Raw genomic sequence first — 10,207 nt, forward strand, 5'->3', positions numbered from 1 at the left:
CTTAAACTGTGACCCCTCGTTCAGGACTTCCCCAACATTGGGAACAATCTTCCTGCATCTAGCCTGTCCAATCCCTTTAGAATTTTATACGTTTCAATAAGTTCCCCCCTCAATCTTCTAAATTCCAGCGAGTATAAGCCTAGTCAATCCAGTCTTTCTTCACATGCAAGTTCTGCCATCCCAGGAATCAATCTGGTGAACCTTCTTTGTACTCCCTCTATGGCAAGAATGTCTTTCCTCAGATTAGGGAACCAAAACTGCACACAACACTCCAGGTGTGGTCTCACCAAGGCCTTGTACAACTTCAGTAGAACCTCCCTGCTCCTGTACTCGAATCCTCTTGCTATAAATGCCAGCATACCATTCGCCTTTTTCACCGCCTGCTATACCTGCATACCCACTTTCAATGACTGGTGTACAATGACACCCAGGTCTTGTTGCACCTCCCCTTTTCCTAATCGGGCCACCATTCAGATAATAATCTGTTTTCCTGTTCTTGCCACCAAAGTGGATAACCTCACATTTATCCATATTAAATTGCATCTGCCATGAATTTGCCCACTCACCCAACCCACCCAAGTCACCCTGCATCCTTTTGGCATCCTCCTCACAGCTAACACTGCCGCCAAGCTTCGTGTCATCCGCAAACTTGGAGATGCTGCAATTAATTCCTTCGTCTACAACGTCTGTAAGTCATTAATATATATTGTAAACAACTGGGGTCCCAGCACTGAGCCTTGCGGTACCCCACTAGTCACTGCCTGCCATTCTGAAAAGGTCTCGTTTGTTCCCACTCTTTGCTTCCTGTCTGCCAACCAATTTTCTATCCACATCAATACCATACCCCCAATACCGTGTGCTTTAAGTTTGCACACTAATCTCCTGTGTGGGACCTTATCCAAAGCCTTTTGAAAATCCAAATATACCACATCCACTGGTTCTCCCCTATCCACTCTACTAGTTACATCCTCAAAAAATTCTATGAGATTCGTCAGACATGATTTTCCTTTTACAAATCCATGCTGACTTTGTCTGATGATTTCACCGCTTTCCAAATGTGCTGTTATCACATCTTTATTAACTGACTCTAGCATTTTCCCAACCACCAATGTTAAGCTAACCGGTCTATAATTCCACGGTTTCTCTCTTCCTCCTTTTTAAAAAGCAGGGTTACATTAGCCACCCTCCAATCCTCAGGAACTAATCCAGAATCTAAAGAGTTTTGAAAAATTATCACTAATGCATCCATTATTTCTTGGGCTACTTCCTTAAGCACTCTGGGATGCAGACCATCTGGCCCTAGGGACTTATCTGCCTTTAATCCCTTCAATTTACCTAACACCATTTCCCTACTAACATGTATTTCCCTCAGTTCTTCCATCTCACTAGACCCTCGGTCCCTTACTATTTCTGGAAGATTATTTATGTCCTCCTTAGTGAAGACAGAACCAAAATAGTTATTCAATTGGTCTGCCATGTCCTTGTTCCCATGATCAATTCACCTGTTTCTGACTGTAAGGGACTTACATTTGTCTTGACCAATCTTTCTTTTCACCTATCTATAAAGGCTTTTACAGTCAGTTTTTATGTTCCCTGCCAGCTTTCTCTCATTATCGTTTTTCCCTTTCCTAATTAAACCCTTTGTTCTGCTGGACTCTGAATTTCTCCCAGTCCTCAGGTGAGCCACTTTTTCTGTCTAATTTGTATGTTTCTTCTTTGGAATTGATACTATCTCTAATTTCCCTTGTCAGCCTTAGCAAGATAAGTGCCCGTGGAATTACAGGGAAGTTACTAGCATGGGTGGCGCATTGGCTAATCAGCAGAAAACAGAGAGTGAGAATAAAGAGATCTTATTCTGGCTGGCTGCCAGTTACCAGTAGAGTTCCACAGGGGTCAGTGTTGGGACTGTTGCTTTTTACAATGTATGTCAATGATTTGGACTACAGAATTAATGGATTTGTAGCTAAATTTGCTCATGATACAAAGATAGATGGAGGAGTGGGTAGTGTTGAGAAAATGGAGAGCCTGCAGAGAGACTTAGATAGTTTAGGGGAATGGACGAAGAAGTGGCAAATGAAATACAATGTTGGAAAGTGCATGATCATGCACTTTGGTGGGAGAAATAAACGAGCAGACTATTATTTAGATGGGGAGGAAATTCAAAATGCAGAGATGCAAAGGAACTTGGGAGTCCTTGTGCAGGATACCCTAAAGGTTAACCTCCCAGTTGAGTCAGCGATGAAGAAGGCGAATGCAATGTTGGCATTCATTTCTAGAGGTATAGAATATAAGAGCAGGGATGTGAAGTTGAGGCTCTATCAGGAACTCGAGAGACCACACTTGGAATATTGTGTGCAGTTTTGGGCTCCATATTTTAGGAAGGATATACTGACACTGGAGAGGGTTCAAAGCAGATTCATGAGAATGATTCCAGGAATGAAAGGGTTACCATATGAGGAGTGTCTGGCAGCTCTTGGGCTGTATTCCCTGGAGTTCAGGAGAATGGGTGGGGGGGGGGGTTATTTCCCATGGTAAAGGAGTCGAGGACACGAGGGCATGACTTCAGGATGGAAGGACGTCCATCTAGAACAGAGATGCGGAGAAATTACTTTAGTCAGAAGGTGGTAAATCTCTGGAATTTGTTGCCATGAGCAGCTGTGGAGGCCAAGTCATTGGGTGCATTTAAAGTAGAGGTAGATAGGTTCTTGATTAGCCAGGGCATCAAAAGGTATGAGGAGTAGGCACGGGGTTAGGGATGACTGGAAGAATTGAATCAGCCCATGACTGAATGGGGGAGCAGACTCAATGGGCCAAATGGCCTACTTCTGCTCCTATATCTTATGGTCTAATGTGTAGCCTGCTCTCTCACTGGGACTTCTACGCATTGATGAAAGAAACTTTCCTGAACACATTTGACAAACTCTGTCCCATCTAGTCCTTTGACAGAATGAGAGTCAAAGTTAAAATCACCTACTATAGCAACCTTACATTTCTTGCAACAGTCTGCGATCTCCTTTTCAAGTTTGTTCCTCTAATTCTGTCGGACTGCTGCTGGTATGTTAATGTGGTCATAGCTTTCTGAGTGTGGCATCAAGGTTGCTGAGCTGAAATGGAGCTAATGGGAATTAGGGGGAAAACCCTCCACTGGTTGGAATCATACCTGACACAAAGGAAGACGGTTGTGGTGGATGGAGGACAATCATCTCATCCTCAGGACATCACTGCGGGAGTTCCTCAGGCAAGTGTCTGAGGGACAACCATCTTCATCTGCTTCAGCAGTGACCTTCCTTCTGTCATAAGGTCAGAAGTGGAGATGTTCGCAGGTGACAGCACAACGTTCTGCACCATCCGTGACTCCTCAGATAGTGAAGCAGTTCATACCCAAATGCAGCAGGAGCTGGACAATCTCCAGGTTTGGGCTGACAAGTGGCAAGTAACATTCAAGCCACACAAGTGCCAGGCAATGACCATCTCCAACAAGAGAGGCTCTAACCATCATCCCTTAACATTCAGTGGCACCACCATCACTGAATCCCCTACTATCAACATCCTGGGGTTACCTTCGACAGGAAACTGAACTGCTCTCGCCATTTCGACACTGTGGCTACCAGAGCAGGTCAAAGGCTAGGAACCCTGCGGAGTGTAACTCACCTTCTGATTCCCCAAAGCCTGTCCACTCAGGTCAGGAATACTCACCACTCGCCTGGGTGTGTGCAGCTCCATCAACACTCAAGAAGCTTGACATCATCCAGTACAAGGCAGCCCACTTGATTGGTAACCCTTCCCAAAGCATCCAGTCCCTCCACCATCGACGAACAGTTCCAGTGTGTACTATCTACAAGATGCTCTGCAGCAACACACCACAGTTCCTAAGGAAGCACCTTCCAGACCCACAACTGCTACCGTCTGGAAGAACAAGAGCAGCAGATACCTGGGAACACCACCACTTGGAAATCCCCCTCCAAATCACTCACCATCCTGACCTGGAAACATATCACTTTCCCTCATTGTCACTGGGTCAAAATCATGGAATCCCCTCCCTAACAGCACTGTGGGTGTCCCCACACCTCGGGGACTGCAGCAGATCAAGAAGGCAGCTCATCGCCACATGAGGCAACTAGGGAAGGGCCTTGTTGCCCCATGCCTCATCAGACCAGTTATCCACTTTGTCCTGACCGAGCACTGAAATGATATTATCTCTGACGAGGAACACCACCCCTCCTCCTTTAATCCATCCCACCCTGTCACAATTAATACAACAGAACCCCGGAATGTTGAGCTGCCAGTCCTGCCCCCTCCTGCAACCAGGTCTCACCAATGGCTACAATGTCTGAGTCCCAGGTGTTGATCCATGCCTTCAGCTCACCTGACCTCCTACGATATTTCCTGCGTTGAAAACGACTGTATGCAGCTCAGGACACCAGTCGTGTTCTCAACATTATTTATCGATTAGTGTCATTATCAATTTGTTGTTTTTCTGTGTGTATTTGCAGAATGTACTGACTTTCTCACACTGTCTTTGTTTTTCATTGATTCTGTGAATGCCCGCAGGAAAATGGATCATATGTAGATTGATAATAAATTTATTTTGAAGTTTGAATATTTCCGTGTGTTTCTCTGGGTACAAACGTGTGTCATAAGGTCCTCTGGCCAAACACCACATCCCTCCCGACCACGGAGTGTGTGTTGTCAAAGTCCCTTTAACGGTGGGACGTTGTTCTCTGAGCTGAGCGTGTATTCTGAGAAACGTCCCGTCACAGTACACACGGAACATGGATCGCGTACAGCTCAGTTCCATTATCTCCGTCCTCTCCTCTCTCACCTCCCATCCTCTCTGGTTCGTGGCTTCCATCCTCCTTTACTTGGTGGTCTGGTTACAGAGGAAGGGCTGCTGGAGACCCAGGGATTGCCCCGTGGATCTCAACGGCAAGACGGCCATCGTCACCGGATCCAACACAGGTAACGAAGCTGTAGCGCCGCTCCAAATCCCGTGTCGGACCGGAGCGGAGGCTGCCGATCCTTCCGACGCTAGGGGTTCTGTGCAGGGGTTGGTACAGGGGCTGAGGGGAGATTCCGTCCCGCACCCCGAGGGCCGAGGATCCGGAACTTGGAACATTTTGCTGATGGTCAAATGCTTCCCGACGTCTGCTGCAGAACTCTCCAAGTTGGGAATCCCGGCAGAGAAATAGAGATCCCAGGGAGAGGCCGGTGAGTTAGTTTGTAGCTCTAATCCTCAACCCAAAATCCTCTTCCTTCCCCCATACAACCCATTCTCGCTCTCTCCACCCACCTGAGCCCTCTCACTGACCCTTCTGCATAGATACCCCTCACCCTCCCTCCCCCACCCACACACCCATCCCCACACTCAACCCCTCCCGCTCTCCCCCACCCACACTCAACCCTCCCTCCCTCACCCACACTCAAACCCTCCCTCCCTCCCCCACCCACACTCAACCCCTCCCTTCCTCCCCCACCCACACTCAACCCTCCCTCCCTCACCCACACTCAACCTTCCCTCCCTCCCTCCCCCACCCACACTCAACTCCTCCCTCCCTCACCCACACTCAACCCTCCCTCCCTCCCCCACCCACACTCAAACCCTCCCTCCCTCCCCCACCCACACACCCATCCCCACGCTCAACCCTACCCGCTCTCCCCCTTATCCTCGCCCCTACACTCAACCCCTCCCACTCTCTCCCGCACACTCAACCCTCCTCGCTCTCTCCCCCACACTCGAACCCCCTCGCTCTCTCCCCCACACTCAACCCCCCCTCGCTCTCGCCCCCACACTCGACTCCCCTCGCTCTCTCCCCCAGACTCTACCCCTCCTCACTCTCTCCCCCACACTCAACCCCCCCTTGCTCTCGCCTCCACACTCGACCCCCCTCGCTCTCTCCCCCACACTCAACCCCCCCTCGCTCTCTCCCCCACACTCAACCCCCCTCGCTCTCTCCTCCAGACTCTACCCCTCCTCACTCTCCCCCCACACTCAACCCCTCCCTCCCCTCTCCCCCACACTCAACCCCCCCTCGCTCTCTCCCCCACACTCAACCCCCCTCGCTCTCTCCCCCAGACTCTACCCCTCCTCACTCTCCCCCCACACTCAACCCCTCCCTCCCCTCTCCCCCACACTCAACACCCCTCGCTCTCTCCCCCACACTCAACCCCCCCTCGCTCTCTGCCCCACACTCAACCCCCCCTCGCTCTCTCCCCCACACTCACCAGAGGTCATGGTACATGTTGGTACCAATGACACAGGCAGGAGAGGGGTAGAGGTCCAGTGCAGTAAGTTAAGGGAGTTGGGAAGGAGGCGAGAGAGCAGGATCTCCAAGATGGTCATCTCCGATTACTCCCAGTGCCACGAGCTGGTGAAGGTCGGAACAGGAAGATAGAGCAGCTGAATGAGTGGCTGAGCAGACGGTGCAGGGGGCAGGGTTTCAAGTTCCTCGATAAGTGAACCTTTTCTGGGAAGGTGTGACCTGTACAAGTGGGATGAGTTGCACCTGAACTGGAGGGGAACCAATATCCTGGGAGGGAGGTTTGCTAATGCTACTGGGGAGGGTTTGAATTATATATGCGGGGGCGTGGGAACCATAGTGAAAAAGTAGAGAATGGGCCAGTTTGTGCACAGGTAGAGACAGCTCGTAGGGAGTTTGTGAGGAAGGACAGGCAGTTGTTAGAGCAAAGATGCACTCAGCCTGATGGTTTGAGATGTGTCTATTTTAATGCAAGGAGTATCATAAACAAAGCAGATTAAACTAGAGCGTGAATCAATATGTGGAACTATGATATTGTGGCCATTACAGAGACTTGGATGTCTCAGAAACAGGAATGGCTGCTGAGTGTTCCAGGCTTTAGATGTTTCAAAAAGAACAGAGAGGGAGGCAAAAGAGGTGGGGGAGTGGCATTGTTAATCAGAGATAGTGTCACGGCTGCAGAAAAGGAGGAAGTCATGGAGGGATTGTCTACTGAGTCATTCTGGGTTTAAGTTACAAACAGGAAGGGGGCAACAACTCCACTGGGAGTTTTTATAGACCCCCTAATAGTAGCAGAGATATTGAGAAGCAGATAGGGAGGCAGATTCTGGAATAGTTCAATAATAATAGAGTTGTTCTGATGATTGATTTTAACTTTCCAAATATTGACATATGACACAAAGGTTGGAGGTGTATAACACAGAGGTTGGAGGTGTTGTGGATAGTGTGGAGAGCTGTCAGAGGTTACAGCGGGACATGGATAGGATGCAAAACTGGGCTGAGAAGTGGCAGATGGAGTTCAACCCAAATAAGTGTGAAGTGGTTCATTTTGGTAGGTCAAGTACAATGGCAGGATATAGTATTAATGGTAAGACTCTCGGCAGTCTGGAGGATCAGAGGGATCTTGGAGTCCGAGTCCATAGGATGCTCAAAGCAGATGCACAGGTTGACCTTGTGGTTAAGAAGGCGTATGGTATATTGGCCTTCATCAATCGTGAAGTTGAACTTAGGAGCCAGGAGGTAATGTTGCAGCTATATAGGACCCTGATCAGACCCCACTTGGAGTGCTGTGCTCAGTTCTGGTCACCTCACTACAGGAAGGATGTGGAAACCATAGAAAGGGTGCAGAGGAGATTTACAAGAATGTTGCCTGGATTCGGGAGCATGCCTTATGAAAATGGGTTGAGTGAGCTTGGCCTTTTCTCCGTGGAGCGACGGAGGATGAGAGGTGACCTGATAGAGGAGAAGTCAGGGGTAAGTTTTTTACACAGAGAGCGGTGAGTGCATGGAATGGGCTGCCGGCAATGGTGGGTGGAGGCGGATACAATAGGGTCTTTTAAGAGACTTTTGGATAGGTACATGGACCTTAGAATAATAGAGGGCTATGGGTAACCCTGGTAATTTCTGAGGTAGGGACATGTTCGGCACAGCTTTGTGGGCCGAAGGGCCTGTATTGTGCTGTAAGTTTTCTATGTTTTCTATCTCCTCAGAGCAAGGGGTTTGGATGAGGTGGACTTTGTTAGGTGTGTTCAGGAAGGTTTCCTGACACAATATGTAGATTAGCCAGCTCGAGGAGAGGCTGTACTTAATCTAGTATTGGGAAATGAATGTGGTCGGGTGTTGGATCTCTCCGTGGGAGAACACTTTGCCGGTAGTGATCACAACCCTATCTCCTCTACATAGCGCTGGAGGGGGATAGGAGCAGACAATTTGGGAAAACATTTAATTGGGGTAGGGGGAAATATGATGCTATTAGGCAGAAACTTGGGAACATAGATTGGGAGCAGATGTTCTCAGGGAAATGCACAGCAGAAATGTGGCAAATGTTCAGGGAACATTTGTATGGAGTTCTACATCAGTATTCCATTGAGACAGGGAAAGGATGGTAGGGTTAAAGAACCATGGTGCACAAGCTATGTAGAAAATCCAGTTAAGAAGAAAAGAAAAGCTTGTGAAAGGTTCAAGAAACTCGGTACTGTAGAGCTCCAGAAAATACAAGGTTGCCAGGAAGGAGCTTAAGAAGGAAATTAGAAGAGCCAGAAGGGGCCATGAGAAGGCCTTGGCGGACAGGATTAAGGAAAACCCCAAGGCATTCTGCAAGTATGTGAAGAGCAAGAGGATGAGCCGAGTGAGAATAGCACCAACCAGGAGCGAGAGAGGAAACGTGTGCGTGGAGCCAGACGAGGTAGCGGAGATACTTAATGAATACTTTGCTTTCAGTATTCACCGGTGAAAAGGATTTTGGCGATTGTAGGGATGATTACAGAGGACTGAAAAGCTTGAGCATATAGTCATTAAGAAAGAAGAGCTGGGAGAGAGAGAACCTGTGGTTTGTGGGTTGTCGGATGTCGGATGAAATGCGAAGCCTTTGGAGTAACTTTGGTCTGTCTTTGCTATTGTTTAGCACACGCTGGGACTCGGTGACGGTCCTGATGCTCATTTATTTTTACTGGGAGGGGAGGGGGGATTGTTGCTCGTTGCTGCTTGCGTGGGGGGGTGGGGGGGGTGGATCATGGCCCTTCCTTGGTTCCAAACAGAGGCATAGGGATATTTTTGGCATCATCAGGTACCTTTTGTAATTGGCATTCAGTCGACTTCATCGCCAAGGACGTGGCATGCAAATGGCGGATAGACGTCCAGCAAATTGTAACTGTCCCAGCTAATCACACCCCCACAATGCTGGCCCTCCTGCTTTTACCAATGTGGCTTGTTGGTTGTTGTATTTCACTGTCATGAACGTCATTCCCACAGAAGGAATTTTTTCTCCAGTACAAATTCCAAAGCCAGGTTACGTTTTATATTTATACAGTAAATTTTGGGCAATAGACAACAGCTAAACATACTTGGTGAGTGATTTCAAGAAGCACCTGTCACACCTTCAAAGAATTCATGCCCCTCACAAAAACATCCTGACTATCCCTAATCAGACCACACTTCTCAAATTCTCATTAATCCCGTCTCTAAGTCTCGAAATAAAGTGGACGATCTTGAGATTCAGCTACAGATTGGCAAGTATGACGTTGTGGCCGTCTCTGAAACTTAGCAGAGGAACTAAGTGCATATTTTGCATCAGTGAAAGATATCTGCAGTATACAAATGAGTCAGGGAAATGAAGTGAAGCTTGTGCAGTGAAAATTAAGACTGAGAAGGTGCTCAGGAAGCTTAATGGTCTGAGGGTGGATAAATCTCCTGGACCTGATGGAATGCACCTTCAGGTTTTGAAGGAATTAGCTGGAGAGATTGCAGAGGCATTAATAATGACCTTTCAATACTGGGAAATTGCAAATGTTACTCCGCTATTTAAGGAGTGTGGGAGGCAACAGAAAGGAAATTATAGACCTGTTAGTTTGACATCAGTGGTCGGGAAGTTGTCGGAATCGATTGTAGGGATGAGATTATGGAATACTTGGAGGCACATGACAAGATAGGCCAAAACCCGCATGGTTTCCTGAAAGGAAAATCCTGCCTGACTAACCTACTGCAATTTTTTAAGGAAATTACAAGCAGGGTAGACAAAGGAAATGCAGTGGACGTGGTGTTCTTGGATTTTCAGAAGGCCTTTGAGAAGGTGCCACACAGGAGGCTGCTTAGCAAGATAAGAGCCCATGGAGTTACAGGGAAGTTACTAGCATGTTTGGAGCATCAGCTGGTCGGCAGAAAACAGAGAGTGGGAATGAAGGGATCCTATTCTGGCTGGCTGCCAGTTACCAGTGGAGTTCCACAGGGGTCAG

General features: G+C 48.2%; 1 pseudogene; it reads left to right on the plus strand.

Moving 5' to 3' along the window:
- The first annotated feature begins 4,668 nt into the window (after nt 1-4,668).
- Nucleotides 4,669-10,207, plus strand: part of LOC140196907 (retinol dehydrogenase 11-like) — an 18,975-nt pseudogene continuing 13,436 nt past the window's right edge.

Source organism: Mobula birostris, chromosome 4 (assembly GCF_030028105.1).
Source record: "Mobula birostris isolate sMobBir1 chromosome 4, sMobBir1.hap1, whole genome shotgun sequence".
In the NCBI taxonomy this organism is placed as follows: Eukaryota; Metazoa; Chordata; class Chondrichthyes; order Myliobatiformes; family Myliobatidae; genus Mobula; species Mobula birostris.